This window comes from Pogoniulus pusillus, chromosome 8, assembly GCF_015220805.1.
Source record: "Pogoniulus pusillus isolate bPogPus1 chromosome 8, bPogPus1.pri, whole genome shotgun sequence".
Lineage (NCBI taxonomy): Eukaryota > Metazoa > Chordata > Aves > Piciformes > Lybiidae > Pogoniulus > Pogoniulus pusillus.
In genome coordinates this window covers 37,968,891-37,986,734 of record NC_087271.1, presented here as the reverse complement: position 1 = coordinate 37,986,734, position 17,844 = coordinate 37,968,891, and the positions used below count along the sequence as shown (strand labels likewise).

At 41.9% G+C, this 17,844-nt stretch overlaps 1 protein-coding gene across 5 annotated transcripts in view; it reads left to right on the top strand.

The window, feature by feature from the left end:
* Positions 1 to 432: 432 nt before the first annotated feature.
* RC3H1 (ring finger and CCCH-type domains 1) overlaps positions 433 to 17,844 on the top strand; it is an 85,430-nt gene continuing 68,018 nt past the window's right edge. For 3 of the 5 annotated variants that reach the window (XM_064148098.1, XM_064148097.1, XM_064148095.1), the window contains exon 1: positions 433 to 953. The gene's annotated coding sequence lies outside the window, so the exon portion shown is untranslated. The remainder of the gene's footprint in view (positions 954 to 17,844) is intronic. The other 2 variants (XM_064148096.1, XM_064148100.1) reach the window with 2 other exon arrangements.

Here is a 17,844-nt window from a genome sequence, read left to right as displayed (position 1 = left end):
CAACCTAAGGCCATTTCCTATTGCACAAGCGCCTGTTACTGGGGAGAAGAGTCCAACATCCACCTCTCTACAATCTCCTTTCAGGTGGTCCTCAGACAAGTAACCCAAACCCCAATCTCTAAGGTTTGATGGCATAGAATCATAGGATCAACCAGGTTGGAAGAGACCTCCAAGCTCATCCAGTCCAACCTAGCACCCAGCCCTAGCCAGTCAACCAGACCATGGCACTAAGTGCCTCAGCCAGGCTTGGCTTCAACACTTCCAGGGACAGTGCCTCCACCACCTCCCTGGGCAGCCCATTCCAATGCCAATCACTCTCTCTGTGAAGAACTTCCTCCTGACATCCAGCCTATAAAAGGGGAATTGCACTGTACCCCCGAAAGGAGAAACCTCCTACCCTGCTGGAGGGAAGAAAATGGCGACCTAGGAGCTTTTGAGACTTTGAGAACAGAGAGCCTCTCAGAGTGAAAAGAGCCTCAACCTCGACCCCGCCGCCCTCCCTGGGCTAATATCCATCACTGCTGACGGGAAGACGAGGTAGAGAAAAAAAAATCCCCTGAGAAGAGGGAAAGCAGTGAGGAACAAACACGGCCCGTGACAAGCACTCTCCCCGCAGCAAGTAGCTCTGACTCCCGAAGCCCCAAGCCCACTCTCAAGGCGCTCCGGGCCGTGACTCGGCTTTTTCTCCTGCTCCGCCTGCCCGAAGAGGCGGGCGCAGGAAGGGGCGGGCGGCAGCGGCGGTTGAGGCGGCGCAGGGAGGAGGCAGGCGGTGAGGGGAGGTAGCCGACGCACAAGATGGCCGCTGCTGCAGCGGCGGTGGCGAAGGGGTGGCAGGTGACGGTAGTGGTGGGGTCCCAGGGCCTGCGAGTGCGGGAGAAGCAGGGCGCTGTGGCCGCCCCCGTGTGCCGTAGCTGAGGGGGCCGGTGACCGCTGCGGGGAGCCCGGCCCATGTGGTGAGTGCGTTGTCTCTTTTGCACCCCCTGCTGCAGAGTTCGGTTGCGGGGAGCGGAGAGCCTGGTGTGCAGGGAACAATGGGGCTGGCGTCGGGCGGGAATGCTGGTCGGGGGCGAGAGGGTTCTGTTTCTCTTCCCGGAGAAGGGAGGTGGAGGGAAGGGTGTTGCGCTTATCTGTGGGGCCTGTGCCGCTGCTTGCCTCGCTAGGCCTCAAGCTCCTGCCAGGCTCGATTTCGGAACTCTTCGAGCAGGGAGAGAGGGAGCAAGCTTCTGAGGCCGCCGTCCTGGGCGCGGGAGAGGCGAAGGGGTGTGGGAAGGACCCGACGGTTAGGTCTGGCTTGGGGGCGGGGAGAGGCAGCATCGCCTCAGGCTACGGCGGAGAGGGGACAGGCGTCTTTTGTGTGTGTGGCCTGCATCTGCTGTTGTTTTTCCAGAGGCTTTGCGTGCCTCGAAAGAAGGGAAAACTCATCCTCCTGTCGCACTCGGCACAGTTAGACGGTCATTGTGGGGGGTGTGGTGTGGGTAAGGTCAGAGCCCTCCTCTTCCCGCGGTCGGTATGGGGGCACATCTCCATCGCCCCCCCGGGTCGGGTTGTCGCTCTTTTGTCTGTGGCGCCTGAGGGGAGAACGAGGCGGCCCCTGGCCTGCCTCTGCATGGGGAGAAACCTAACAGAAACTCCACTTACTTTCACTAGTTTTTCACCCTGACGTTGTAGCTGTTGGGATTAAGAGGGCGAGGATGGGTAAGGTATCTTACCGGGAGTGCGGTGTTGGCATAGCAGCGTTTCGTTATGGGCAATGTCCTGCTGTCTTGTTTTTGTCCATTGTGAAGCCTGTGCCCTTCAAAACTGGCAACTGGTGTGGGGTGGTTTTTTTTTCCCTAGGTATGTGGACACACAATTTTCACTTAGGCACTTTTTTTTTCCTCATGGAGTAGCTCTACTGATACATTTTTTGGGTAAATTTCACTCTAATGTGTGTCAGAAATCTCGTGTCCCTCCGGTGGTAGCTGCTGTTTTCTGTCTGATTTTACCGTGTTGAAAATGGCCGAAGTAGGGGAGAAATGGGCAAAAATTAATAATAAGGCTCAAAGTCACCTGAGTTGTCGTGGAGCTGCGTTAAGCGTTGTAACTGGTTCAGCAGCCCTATCTTCTAACGCCTCTTTGCTCGGAAAAGAAATGCAGCTGTTAAATTCAGCATTTGTACTCTAATTCACATTGTATAGGTATGGAATTGTTAGATAAAACAGAAATACCACGAAGCAGTAATTAATGTGTTCCTAAACTTAACCTTCTTTACCCCTTTCAGGCCTATAAGGATCTGAAGGGGGTTAATTTTATCAGCTGTAAATGTCTGTATCTGTGTTTGAAGTGAATGAAGCTAATAAGAGGCTATATGCATGACTCACTCATCCTAGGAGGAGCATGTACCTTATTGACTGCTTCTAAGCTTCACCATGGCTTTCTTCAGTCCATTAATACAGACTGTTGATATGAAATTATGAGTTCAATGGACATAAATAGAAGCAGACGTTATCAGTTAGGCATCTTTTCTTTTCCCAGCAATAGCTTATTACTTGCTCTTCCTGTCCTAGAAAAGGTTCTGTCAAAGCAGACGGCTTGACAGGCTGGTTTGAGGGAGATTTAGAAATGCAGGTACCATCAGTACAGTCTGTTTTGACAACCAGAGACTTGAGTGGTGTGCTTGTCAATCACTTTGGAGCAGCAGTAACCTTAATGGTGATGAGTGGGAAGTTACTTGTATGTTTTGTGGTGATGGTGTGAGGTTGGGTTTTTTTTTGTCAGCTTTGTATCCAAATTAGCTTAGTAAAATGTCTAAAATATTTTGCTGTTAATCATGGTTTTAAAATCTAATGTTCCAATGAGCAGGTGAATGTATGAATCCATAAATAGCATCCATTAATGTCACAATCTAATTTGTGGGCAATTGTATTGTTCAGTAAAATTAGTCATGTTAAAACAGGCGAACAGAAGTGAACAGGATTGGTTTTGGAGACTTCTGCCATGTTGCCAGTGATTCACCAGCTATCTGAATAGCAACCATTATCAACTGTGCTGAAGTAAGCAGTGCAGAAGCTGAGGTTCAGTGTGTGTATATAAAAATACTGACTTAATAGGTGGTTCTTGGGTAATGCTGATGGTGGTCAGCTTTAATAATGGTGGCAAAGACTGACATCCTGTTTTATTTAGCGCCTATAACTCATAACTAATCAATGCTGTAAAAGGCTGTTTCATGGTGCTTAGGGAATTCACCTTTCCCATTCTGTAATATGTCATAATGTGGGAGATATTTAATTATTTTATTCCACTCAAGGAATCATATAGCTTATATACTGGATACCTGGAAAAACAATCTTTCATCTATTTCAAATAACTTGAGAAATGGTAGCTTTTAAACAGTGTGAATTATAAAACTGAACTAGAAAAATAGAACTCACCTGTGTTTAGGCTCCCAAACATTCTGAACATCTCATAACAGCTATGCTGCAGCCACAATAAGGTACCTTTTAAGCAGATGATTCTTTATAGGACTTTCAGATTTTTTTACAAAGCCTGGCCAGTGTTTGAAGTTCTTTTCCCCAAGGGATTGAGGGAGTCATTTTGCAGAGGAAATTATATGTGGTTTTGTGGTGGTTCTTCCTGCACCTAGTAAATCAGGTGTTTGGTTGTTGAAGCATTTCAAAGAATATTGGCTGTTAATCCAAAAAACTAAATCTGACTCAAAATGATATGAGAGATAAGCCATAGGGGAATTTGTAGTTTGAAGCTAATGCTTTAGGCTGCACTTGATGATGAATACGAAACCACTGTCATACAGGAATGAAGATACAACATGCCTCTATTGTGAAAGATCATTATATAAACATCCTGCACCAGCTGAAATTTCAGCATGACCTTCAAGATTCTGTGTAGGCTATATTACAGTAATTCAATCTGAAGTCTATGGACTCATGATAACCGAGAGGGAAAACCACAAATATTTACTTATGTTGTGTTGCTTTCCTTTCTGTGCAGAGAATATTCCATGGTGCATGCTGAATGAGGTTCAGTTCTCATCACTCAGCTTGACTGCTTGTTTTTCTCAAGAAGTGTGTCTGTTGATGGTTATCTTTTGCATAGGTTTCCTCTTCTTAGTGGTAAAAGTTGAAAAGCCATTAGATTTCAAAGGGCTGAGTTCTAATGACTTCTTTTTTTGGTGTGGAAGTGCGTAATGTGCAAGAAGGTGCAAAAGTCTTATCGGCTTATTGTAAATAGATTTTTCTGATCTAAAAAGGCTTTCTGGTTAGAGTGCTTGAGGAAATAGCTTTCCCGTTACTGCATGGTGGCAACACAGTGTGTGCTACCAGATGGAGAAGGAAGGGGCTTTTGTGAGAGAAATACCAAGACTTCTAAATTTGTTGCAAATTGATGTTGTCAGAAGCAGTTGTGCACTGCTCTGTTGGGATTTGTACATGAGTGTGTTTTATGAAAGTCTGGTGGGACGTTTGCCTCTGCAGGCTCTCGTCACCTTAACATGTTAAGAAGAGATGTAGACTTGTGTTCAGAGATGCTGAGCCCTCCTGGCTTCTGTTGTGAAGGCAGGGAATTAATGTGTCTGAGTCAGGAATATATATAAAAAAAGAATTATTTTATTTTCCCAAGAACCTGCTCCCAAAACTATATATAGAAATTAATTAAGGTTTAATTAGTAGATTCAGTTTGAGAAGATCTTATAAGGATACCATAGATAAATTCACTATTTTGGAAGTCAGGAGTTGGAAAAGGCTAAGCTACTAAACATAGCATTCCCCACTATTAATCAGGCTGAGCCAAAAGTTTACTCACAGGTGAGCCAGGCTGGCTGAGAGAAAGGGCAATCCAGATGCTTGTCCTCGTTAAAGCCTATGAAGATTGCATAAAGGGGGTGCTTATGGTGGGAAGCCGTCCAAAGCAGGGATGGTCCTGTCCCTCAGGAGCTTGTCCTTCGGAGTGCTAGGGGACTCTTTCTGCAGGAACTATCCAGGTGGGGGAGAACTCTAAGGCAGGAACCCCAAGGCAGGCAGTACCCCAATATTTATACCCTTCCTAGACAAAGAGCTGAGTTACCACTTCCTAGGCGCGAAGAGCACAGCCAATCCCCAGCCCGATTCCAGCGTGGGCATCTGCACGGGGCACCCCTCATGCCAGAAGGGCCCTTTGCTCCCCCACTTCACGCCTGCAGGGCCGGGGGGGGGGGAAATAGATTTTTCATGCCTTTTCCTCTCCCAGTCAAACCACATAGAGAGAGGAATTTTGGAGTATACCGGACTCCAGGACAGCTTCCAGGTGAGGAACTTCTGGAGGTGTTCAAAGCTGCTGAGTAAGCTGCTGCTGTAGATGCAACTGCCACAGTGCAACAGATGACCTGAGCTAGATTGTATGGTCCTGCTCTGGCAGGGGGTTAGACTGGATGATCTCTTTGGGTCCCTTCCAACCCTTGACATCCTGTGAGCCTGTGATGGGTGTCCCCTTGTCCCTTCTTTGAGATTGCTTTTTAATAGTGTGAGAAGAAAAGCAGCTGTGTGTGTTCACTTTCACCCCATGGAGATTGTTTCTTATAGCTATCAGAAACATATTGCAGAAAATTTATGCATGCAGAAGTTTTACAGTGTGCAGTAAGACTGACAGAATGACCAGGAGTAGATATTACTTTTAATTTCAGAAAGTAGCTCTTGGCTCTGGCTCAAGCTTGAACTTGGTGTGTGAGACGCTGTTGCACGAAAAATGTCAATCAAATTAGCATCTCCCAAAGACCAGCCATTGACTTTTGGCAAATTTGAGTGTTAATTCATACAGAAAAATGGCCTTGACATCCTTTGCTCAGCATGCTGGGGGATTTTTTCCATTAAAAAAAAAAAAAAAGAGGAGGATCTTGAAAAACCTAAGGACCATATGTAGAGTAACACAGAAAATCTATTACTTGTCTGCCTTTGGCTGTTTCGTACAATATTAGCTACACTGTTAAAAAATAAATGATTAGGAATGTATAGGAAATCTTCATGTGAGAGGTGGTTGGAAAAGGAGAGGGAAGGCAAGGGAAGGAGATTGTTTTGACAGACAAAAGAATTCCATTTTTTCCTGTTTTGCCACATAAGAAACAGAGGATACTCGGTTAAAATGAGTAGTCATGAAAGTGTCGCTGAGGGAAGGAATGGATAGTTCATATGCCTCTCACAGTTTGTGGCAAAGGTTGCTATGTAATTGGAGGCAAAGAACACTGAAGAGAGTATCAGGCAGGCAAGTCTTGAATTCAGCATTACAAAAGCTGTGTAGGGTTTATTGACTATTATTCATTGCAACCTTGAAGTCACTAGAATAGCACACAAGTTATGTATTCTTCCTGCTGCGTAGATCTCTCCGATTATCGATGCCTTGCAAAACCACCTTTTTCAGTCCTTCAGATGAAACGTCATTTCTCAGTTGCACACAAACTGGAAGTTTGGGGGCTTTGCATTTCACGTGACTCCGATGTCTGTAGTAGGACTGTGCTTCAGCTACGGAGACAACTGAAGAAAAGTGGAGTAACTGAAATGTGCTGCTCTAGGAAAACTTAGATCTTGCGTGCGGTTTCTGATTTTTAAGGTTTGTTTCATTCCTCTACTACACCTGTTAAATAGGTGTTTTCAAACTGAACTAATTAACAACTCTTTAAAAGCAGGCTATTAATCTTGACATAAAATCTAGGCATTCCAAATGTCATTATTCCAAATGTCATAATGGAGCAAAGCTGGAGATGGGTAGGTTCAGAGTGGAGGTGAGGAGGAAGTTGTTGAGCATGAGAGTGGTGAGAGCCCGGAATGGTTTGCCCTGGAGGTGTTTAAAGCCAGGCTGGCTGAGGCTGTGGCCAGGCTGCTCTAGGGTAGGGTGTCCCTGCCCATGGCAGGGGGTTTAGAACTAGATGATCCTTGTGGTCCCTTCCAACCCTGACTGGTTCTATGATTTTTGCCAATGCTTCTGTTTTTATCAGCCCCTGTAAAGATAAGCTTTGAAGGTTAAGGTGTGGTTGTTTTAAAACCCTCTGTTCATAGTAAAATTCTGGTTGCTGAGCTGATGGAGCACTAGTGCTTGTAGTCCGCTTCTAAAGCTCTTCTCTGAATTTCCTTCTGAAATTCTTTCTGGCCATTACTTCAGTCCAAATGGTGAGCAAGTTAGAAGGTTTTTCAATGACAGCTTTTAACTTCCCTACTGTTTTGAATGGATACTTGTACCAGAGTATCAGGAATCTTGTCTCTTCGTTATGCTTTGAAGGTCTTCAAGGACATGCAGCTCATTATTTATGAGAAAATTGAGGCAGGCAGTGTTGGTCACCTACTCGAGAGCTGTATTTTGGGCAAAAGGAGTGAGGTTTGGGGAAGGTATTACAGAGTGAATGTATTGAAATTAATGCCAAGTGGGATGGTTTTAATTACCTACTTATTAATAAACCAGCATCTGTGGAACACTCCCAGTGTTCAGTAGCATTTAACTTTCTCTGCTTTGTTTTTGAAGGAAACATGATTCACACTGACTTAGCTCTCTTCACTTTTTCTTGTAGTTGTACTTGAATGAATAACTGTTCCAGTGACTATGCAGTGTAAGTGCCCTTCAGAAGTCAGTGAAATAACTCTGTTCATTTACCTTTATTGTAAGTCACATTCCTTCAGCTTGTTCTCCCTCCTTTCCCCTCTTGTTATCAGTTTGGAATGGAAGTCCTTCAGGTACTATTTGATGTTAGGAGCTGTACAAACAAATGAAAGTGTTAAGACTTCCTTATCCAGTGTTTCTATCTGATGAACCTGGCACTTGAAGTGGGCAAGACTAAGTGTGTTGTACCCTTTATTCATGTTTTCATTCTGTGCTAGGATTGAAGAACCAAAAGAGAGACCTTGAAATTAATCACAAGTAAATTGGAAAGCCTTAGTAGAAAGTGAGTTTGAACTTTAATGACCTTCTGAAATTATGACATGCTGCATAAACACTATTTTATGGCCATTAATAGTTATGGCAGTTATGCAGTCCTAGTGATAATTACATCTCATGTTTCTGAGTGTAAGCTGCTCTCTGGAAGGCTCAAGAGAAAATTTCCTCCTGCCTTTGCACATGAGTGGTGTTTAATGAAATTTTGAAGCTCTGCTTGTGCTCATGAACTCAGTGAAGCAATCATCCATGTTGTCCTGTTTCACAATTCAGAATTTATTTCACAAAGATCAAGCCTGAGTTCTGTGCCACAGTGAAGTGTTCTGAGCGGTTTCAGAAGATGCAAACAGCTAAGTGCTGTCATGCTTTAGGTAGGAGGGATGAAGGAAAGCCTTGGAATGTCTGCAGACTATGAAGCAAGTCTCAGCCTCCACCCTCTAAATGAAAACGTTTCCAGTAATGTACAATGTGTTTTCTGGCTGGGTTAGGTAAGTATTGCTTGAGCTCCTCTAGACTGATTAAGAGTTCTATTCAACACTGCTTTCGGGCAGTTGTTTTTAGACATATCTGAGGAACTCAGCCTTTTACATGTAATATACCAAATCTACAAAGTAGCCTGTTGTAAACAACAGAGCCATTTAATCAAATATAAAAGATCTTGATAAACAGTTGTTTATTATGGCACTGAAATGGTCATTGATTACATTCATTGTTACTAATTATTGTGTGGGTAGTTGTGACAATTTGGAGGCTGGAAGATTATTACCTGTTATTCAGCAGTTGCAGAAGGACAGCAGTTCTTAGTCTTACTTTCTTTGTAAAGAAGATTTTGTTTCAGAATTACATCAAGGCGGAATCTCTCAACTTTCTAAAGCAGCTACAAAAAAAAAAGTAGCACTTTCCCATGTGTCTTCCCCGGCTAAAGTGACTTTTATGTAATGAGACTGTTTAAATGATAAAATGCTTTGTTTCCTTGTAGGATGACTTTTTTTTCCCCCTGGATCCACACGTGTCTTCACCTCACCTTCTCTCTTTGTGATCTTTAGTTCTCTAGTATTAGCAACTTGGATTTGAAGTAATTTTTGTGGGTTTGATTTAACTTTGTTCTGTTAGGAGCCAGCGTTCAGTTCAGCGACCAAATGCAGGTACCAGAGATGGCATAGTGCCTATTAATTTCATTGCTTTGACAATTCAGACTTGCAGGATGGGCTATTTGGATAATGGTGCAACTGTGGGACTCTTTGTTCTTGGACTTTACTGAGGACTATCAAAATGTCACTGCTTCCTCTGGAACTGGTGAGAAGTTAGGCAGCATTGTTCATGGCGCACTCCCTCGTGACTACTTTGGCTCTTGTTGTGAATTTAAAAGGAGAAAGATAGTAAGTTGAGCCTACACTGGCTTGATGGAATGGACTGGATAAGTTAAACCAGAAGCTACGACTCAAGCTGTTCTTCCTGTTTATGAGTCATTCTCCTGTTTAATTGCCTCAAAAGGCCTCCTGTAGAATTAATTAAAAGAAAGGTCTTGGTAATGCTGCGGAAAACAACCCCACAGTTAAAATGCTGAATTTTCATTTTAGTCTTCCTTCTTTAACCAAGCCTCAAGAATGGAAGCCTAGACACTAACTTCTTTATAGGTTGTTCATACAAGTGGAAACAAAATATTATGCAGGAAAGTGAGACTTAGTTTAAATTTGGTTGAAATAATCCACAGTATTTTAAATGTGACTGGTTTGTTGCCAGCTGTTTTTGGGCTCTGCAGAGGTGTGAGCCATTGGGGTTATCTTCTGGACTTAAAAATGCTCATGTACACTTTTGGTTTCTTGTATTTATGTTCTATATTAAATCATATTGTGACTGCTATCTGCAGACATAACTTCTTTGGTACTTTTTATGACGTTTATCTACCGAGCTGTACTTTATACAGAGCCTCCTCCTGACTTGACAAGAGCTTGCCTAATGATTCATTCTGTTTTTCTCGTCTGAATCATCTACTCCATTTGTCAGGTTCAAGGATGTACTTGTGTTAAGGATCTTCAGGGAGACAAATAATTTGGTTTATATTGATTATTGTGATTTGGTGCACAGAAGAGGTGCTTAAAGCAGGAGTTGACTGTGTTTGGAAACTCTAAATCATCCCATCTCTGCCTGTTGGTAACAGTAAGAGGCTGCCTATTGATAAGTGGGAGGCATTGATAGTAACCTTATTCTGACTCCAGGCAGAATGCACTGGGAAATGCAGGTGTGCAGATTTCCCTTCAGGGATGCTGCTTACTGTATTGCTGTTGACTCTGAATGTAGTCATGAGCGTTCTATTTTTATTATTAAAACAATAAAGTGAAAGCCTGTGGTCAGAGCTCTCCTGAACACTTTACCACAAGGCAAAGAGGCACAGCCCATCTGGTGGCTTTCAGGTTCTAGATCTCTATTGTAAGAAGTCAACTTTGATGGCCTGCTTGGAGTAGCATTTCTCTTTCAGCCTTCTTTTCTGAAGGCTTCTGGTAGAGACTTGCTTAGAGCAAGAGAGCTCTGGTAGCAGAGGTTTGGCAGCTTTGTGATTGCAAAGCAACATAAATTCCATACGTTGCACTGAATGTATTCCTTTTCTCTAATCACTACCAGACGTAAGATGATTTATCTTCTCATCAGGCAGTCTAATTTTTGCAGAATGTATTCTTGGTGGAGGAAAGAATACTTGGTGAATTTTTCATTGCTCTTAATGTCTGATGTTCTGTCTCATTTCTATGGCATTTGGGGAAGGAGAGGAATAAACTCAGGACTAATAATGATGTAAAAGCTGGCAAGTTACTTCCAGGCTTGCTTGGCTTTTTTTTTTTTCTCCAACTGTTTGTTCCTGTACCAAATGTATGAGAAATCAATCAGTTGGGTTGTTCTACCCAAAGTGTCAGAGTCTCTGCACTGTAGTTCACAGAAATGAAATGTTTTCCCTTTGGTTTTCTAATTCTGAAGAATTTGTTGGCTTCAGCAAGCAGAAGAATCTGTAGCTGGCTTTTCTGGTCACTCCTTTCTTGGTGGAACTTCTCAGTCAAACGCTTCTAACAAAATAGCACTCAAGGACTGGGTGGGGATGTCTCTGGGTGTGTTTCTGAGGAGGAATTACATGATTGCAGCCATTTTTATGTGGATTTTCAGCTTTGCTAGACCAATTTAGAATAGAACAACTTTATGTCTGTCAAGCCAAAGCTTGAGCATTGTTGTGGATGATTTCAGGACATAAGAGGAAGAAAGGTGTTCACAGAAATAGCTGTTATCGGTACAGTAAATTATAGGTTGGAATTTGAGGCTGCAGTGGTGTGGCTATCACATTAGACACGGCACGGTGAGAATGGGGTGTGGTGGCAGTGTTACTCACCGTGAATTACAAGGATCACAGACCTGTTTTCTTTCATGTAAAACTCGAAGGGGAACAAAACCAAACAATTCCACTGTGTCTTCCTGCGAGTAAAGCATGAATACACCTGCTAAGTAAAAATGTCAGTTGTCTTTCCCCCACCCTCTTCCCCAGGACAGAGAGGAGAAAGGAAGCCTTAGACCACTTCATTTACCCGGTTTTGTCACAGTAATTGAGAGCCTTCAGGAAGGGGAATTGAGTGACAGCTGTCCTTTCCTTCAAGCACATCTGATAAGTTCTGAAATTACCTTAATGAATTAGTGTAGCTTTTGAGAAGTGGGAATAGAATCAGTCATGGTGAAGTGACTGACTTGTACGTGAGCTGTCAGTATAGAAGGAAATTGACAGTGAGCTTGTGAAAATCTCATGACGACAGTACACTAATAAATACGTTTGAAGACTATGTTCCTGTTAGATTTTGTATATTGAAGAAAACCATTCCTGGTGTGGATAAGAGGACTTCAGCAGGGCTGTTGCAGGTGGCTTGGGCTTGCAGATGTGGAAAATTTTCCTTCTGCAATTGTTTGTCATTCAGTTTTATCTTGCTATCCTTGCTTTTATTCCCAAAACACTGAGTGGCTAAACAAAAGAATGTGTAGAGGGACAGGACTGCACATATGGTAAGGTGGTTTCAGTGTGTTTCTGTGACTTGCTGGGTATTTAGATACCTGCTGTTTAATCAGGGGCTTACACAGTGTGAGGCAGAGGGAAATTAAATAATCAAGTCATGCAAATACTGCCTGAACATGGCTTACTTGTCGCTTAACCCTGGCTTGGTCTGTAGCTGTAAAGGTGTGATTGGCAGCTAAGTGCATCCATTCCATTTTAAGACTCTAATAGAAGGAAATGTGGAAAATGGAGAGAAGCAGTTTCTGTGTAGTCCATGTATGTGGTAACTGTAAAACATTGATCAGATTTACTTTAGGGGTACTGGAACTGCAGTCAGGGCATGTAAAGACTCAAACAGGCATAGTTTTAGAGCAGTCTGTGATGGTGGGTGCCCGTTAAATGCTCCTGGTGAGCTGTCACCACTTCAGGGAGATTGTGGAAGTTAAAACACCCAGATGGAATGAAAAGATGCTTGGCTGTGCAGCTGCTCTTGTTTTCTTTCTGATTACATTCCATACCCTAGCTTTATGTGAGTAAGGTCTTATCTATTAATAAGTTTCATTAACAGAAGTTTACCCTTTGCTTTTAAAAAGATAGACTAGTTCAGCAAGCCATAAAGGACTGTGTTGGGAATGGTAGGACTTTTTAGTGCTGTACAGCTGCTTGATCTTAACACACTAGAACATAAGCCATGGGTCCAGTATGTATAAAGGGGAAAAGTACTGAGTTAAGTAAATAGAGGGTCGAAATGACCTTAAGAATGTTGTAGCAGACAGAGTTATGTGGAATATGAGCCTGTGGTTTGTTAACCTTTGCTTATCTAGTTGCTAACCTGTGAGGTCTGTCTTAATGAGGTATGTACTGGGGTCTGTCTTAATGACCAGTTAGGATTTGGCATGATCTTTTAGCTTGTATGTTAAGGTATGTAACCAAGTGCTGAAAGTACAATAAATGGAACTTAGCTTGCATCAAGCTGCTCTCCCCATCTCTCCAATCATGGCAGGACTGTATATTCCTTACTAATGGAACTCAAGCAGGAATCTGTGAGATTGTCCTATGTACATTTTTATTTTGCATCATATAAGTTAGTGATGTAGCTATAAAGTAGCTGTAATCTCTTTTCAGGGGCAAATACATCTTTTAAGACTTAGCATTAATAACTAAGGAGAAATTGTACTTCATGGAAAGCTCCATGTGTAAAGTAAGCAGTAAATGAGAGCTGTCTTCAAAAAGAGAAAAATCATGTCTGAAATAGAACTGTTATTACAATGCTGGAGCAGCACAATTTATCAACTCAGCAGTGGATTTCTAATAGGTAACTTCCTGGGATTATTATGTTATGCCTTCTTGCTTGGATGCTTTTCAAGTTACATAACTTTTGTAGATAGGGTTATTATTCAAAACTTCTTTTAAGAGGATGTGAGATATTCTTCTCCCCATTTGAATATCAACTCCTGCCTAAAAGAAAGTATACCTCTTATCTGGTACTGATAGGAGGATCAAGGAGATGTTGGAGGTTTGGATTTTTCTGTTACACATGATGGTCTAGCACTGTTTGTTGTATTAAACAAAAAATACTTGGGGTGGGGGGGAGGGGGAAATCCCAAAGCAGCAGCTTTCATTTATGTGGTTAAGCTCTGAAAAGTTTGTTAGTGGTTAGGAGTAGGTGTTTAATGGAAACCCTCAGACTTGAACCTTGTGTTCCCACTCACTGAAACCCATGATCCGTTGTTTTTAATGATCTTGTAAAGCTGTAAAGAAAAGATGCTATTTTCATCAATCCAGAAGGTAAGTGAGACTAACACCAAAGCAGCAGAATAGTTAAGGTTTGAGTAGTTTTTTTCCTTATAATTGAAGGTTACATGAAAAGTTTCATTCCAAATGAGTACCTTGCCCCAGGCTATTTCTGGCCTCTGGAACTGCTCTTTTTGAGCAGTGCTACAAATTGAATCACCCAGTACAGATAGCATTTAGAGCAAATGAGGCTCAATTACATTCTGAGTCAGAAGTACCTGAATTAACCTGCTTTTCAGCAACAGTTGTATGACCTCTCCTGCTGATATTTAAAGACTTTAAGCTCTGTGTGAATGGTAATTTAACAATTACGATTGTCCATGCTGAGTAGTGTTTGGATTTTTACAACTAAACATAGATGTAGAGAAAAGCTTAAATCATATGTTGACTGGTTGTTTTATTATTATTTTGTTTAATGCAGCTATTACAATAGAGCAGAAACTCCAGGCTTGGTGCCATTTTTGCAACAAACTGCCTCTTAACCTTGGGTGACTCCAGACCTTTAGTGTAGACTGTTACAATATTAAAACACAATTGCAGCCTCTGTCATGGAAACAAGCATAGTCATCTGTGAAGCTTATGTTCTTTATCTTAATATTCCTGTTATTATTACCAGTGAAGTTACTGCAAAACTTGCCAGAGAAGGATGTCTGGCTCAGTTTGGTCCCTGTAAGCTATTTTTATATCAGCTATTGTAGTATTTACATTATTGCTTCTTTGTTTGCAAGTCTCAGTTCTAGGAGCAGTGAGAAAACTTGGAGTTACAGACTGCTGCAGCATTCTTTTATTTTCTTGATATAGCACTTTGCTCACTGCTGTAACCACAATGAGCTGAAATGATGGTTTTGACTGTATTTCTGTGTGGCATGCAGTGTCAAGAAACATTGGTTATGTTTAGTTTTGAAGCAAAGATAGTTTAGTATAGAGGGTTTGTGGCCACTTGAGTTTCTTATTTCCTTTTGCTGCTTTCATCATTCCAAACGGTTAGTCTAGTCATTTTCACTGTTAGAATGGCTAATCACATTTCAGTGTGTAGTTAAAATTTAGCCAATATTTTAGATGTGGCTTCCACTAATGAAGATATATTAAGAATCTGTATTGCCCTGGTTGTGTCCAAATAAGCTGCTCATGAAACTACAGCTGAAAACTCAACAAATCTGTGCTGAGGGTAAAAGAGGTAGTCTTGGAGTTTCTCTTCTCTGTGTTCCTCCCACTCTTTGCACTATGTTTGTAGGACTGATTGACCATTTAACGGATCCAGAACAGCTTTTGGAGTCTGTTAGAAGATAATATGGGGAGGAAAGGGGGTTGGTTTTGACAGGTCTAGGTCCCTGGTGTGGGTGATGTATGTCAAATCTAGAGCTGACATGAAAGTGCTTTCTGATGGCATGTGTGAAATGGCACTCAAAATGCCAAATAGCTAAAGATTTGTTATCTGTCGTTGTTGGTAGCAAGACTGAATATTTGAATTCTCGTAAGGATGTGATGGTTAACCCTGCATTAGCTTGTGGTAAGGAATGCAGGTTATCATCCACTGTTTCAGGAGAGATGAGGGTCTGTTGCTGCAGTGTTAATTCTCTTCTGGAGTAGCATGCTTGTAGGTAGTGGCTATAATTTGGGCTTTAACACCTTGGGAGTTTTCACTGGTCTTTGAACAATGCTGTCTTGCATTCTAGATGGGACGAATGCAGCTAGACTCAAACTGTGGCTTGGGAGAGAGAAATGGGAAGAACCTAGATTATGTTCTCTTAGCAGCTCCTCACTTTGCCCGCCTCCACTATTTGAAGGTGGTTGTAGTGACTCCAATGTTGTGGTAAGCAGGATGGTGTTTTGACAACTCTTCTTGAACGTCCAAGCAATTCCTTACTAATGTAGAAATGCTACCTCATGGAGGTGCCTGAAGTGGAGAAGAAGATGAATTTTTGAAGTTCATACAGTTTAGTAATACTGTTGCCTTGAGGTGGTGAAAAAAACTTTTGTTGCTGTGGTCTCCTGCTATGATGAAATGTATGTGCCAGCAAACAGGGTGCTTTACACTACTACTCCATTCTAGCATTTTAAGTCTATCAAAGAAATATCTTCTGTAGTATTTTCATAGTACACTACAAGAAAAAGAATGGACAAAGTATCCATAAAGACTCAGTTTGGCAGCTGGATTTAGTGTTGCTGGGTTTTGGTTGGTTTTTTTTCCCTGAGAGAGTGTTTGTTTCTTTTACAGAAGTATGCTAGAGGTGGGAATTAAAGGTTGTTTTATGGGTGGGAGGCTGGGAAGCATTTCTGATAGTATTTCACCACTGTCTCCATCCAGGCTTTAAAATCTTTCCCTCTCTGCCTCATTGTTTCACATTGTAGTAGTAGCATTATTATGGCCGCAATGTCACTGACATCAAAGCAGAATTGTAGCTGCTGAATCAAGTTAGGAGGGAAGCTCTTGCCAAGAGTGTGTGGCAAGCAGTGCTTTCTAATTTTTTGTTAGGTTGTGGTTTTTATGCTCTCTTTCATTGAATTGTGCTGGGTCTTAACTAAATAATTCATGTCTATCTATCTCAGTCTGAAAAATGATAAAGACATTGCAGTGGCTGCAAGATCTTCCCCTCTTCCTCCTTTCCTAAATTTACTTTTCATCTGCTGAACACACATAGCAGTAGTCAGGTAGCTGTAAATTATTCCTGGATGGGTAAGAGTCATACTGGTCCTAGTGAATTTGGTCTTTAATATGGTTTCTTATTGGCAGATGCCAATCTTATCACTGCCATGATACTTTTGATACTTCAGATCACTAAAATGTGTATAGAAAAAAAATCTAGCTTCAGCAGATTAACACTCAGACTACTGTTGATTCATCTGTACAGATGAAGTGTGTGCAGTCTCTAGAGCGTTCCCCTCTTCCCACTGTATACTACCTAGGTTTTATTTTGGATGAGCTGTCTGTGGCTAATTTGTTGCCTTGTTTCAGTTAAAATCAGGTATTAGTTGTGTAATTGCTGTCCACCCACATTTATACCTGTGTTTATTTGTAAAGATCTTCATTGAAAGGTGCTACCTTCAACCAGAGAACAATTATGCAAACAGTTCAGCTAGGAAATCTTCAGAAGGATGAGTGAGGAAGAGTAGTGACTTTTCTGAGTGACCTCAGACTGATTCAAGGGTACAAACGTCTACAGTCTTGTCCTGCTTATCTTTTACTATAGCTGCAGTCATGGGTGATTTGATGGCAGGTACTAGCAAATCTGGGATTGTGCATGTTTGTTGTTTAAACAAAAAAGCCAAACCCCACCCTTTTCTGCAGTATGGGCTCTTGTATAAATTGAAAAATAGTCATGGGAGAGATTAGTCCTCCTAGACACAAACTTCAGGTGTGAGGTTGTTAGAGTTCTTTGGGTTATTTGGGTATTGTGCTGTTCAAAGATGTCTGCTTCTGGGAAAAACAAATGATACCTTGCATGCCTGAAAGTAGAACGGATAGCTCTTGAATATTTGACCAGTGGAACCAAAGTCTCTCCAGACAACTTGTGGATATTTGAAGTGCCTTCTGCCTTTCTTCTCTTAATCTGTTCAGTTGTTTGTGGATTTTTAATCCTGTTACTGTTACATTCATATGCATTGACAAATGCAGGAACTCTTAACTCCTAATGAAGGGAACATGTTCTAGATGTGCTTGTCTGCTATTAACTCCTCGGACATAATCATCAGTGGGCTTGCAAGTCCTTAAGAGTGCTAGAAAAGTTTTCCTGGATAATAATCTGCTGTTAAGAATTGATCACTTCCCCCTTCTTTTAAATAAACTCTGAGGGATGTGTAATATCTACCAGAAATTATTAAGTTGGTCTTGTGTCTCTTCCCTGAAAATTGCCTGTTTGAGCCACATACAGGTTGTATGTTTGGGAGGTATGAGCAGGGAAATACAAGCTTTTTCTGCGCACAAATTGCCTTTTAATGTTCATGAATCCAGTGGTGCAGGACTGGAGACTGAATGTTGAGTGAGAGCAAGAGCTTGAGAAAATAGTGTGTTGGATTTCATTCCTTTTTCCTCTGAAACACTGACTAAATAACCCTATTCAGCGTTTTTCTGTTCTGTAGTAAGACGTTAGCTGATCTCCCAGGATCTTGTGAAGCTTAAATTGGTTTAAATTGCTTTTAGC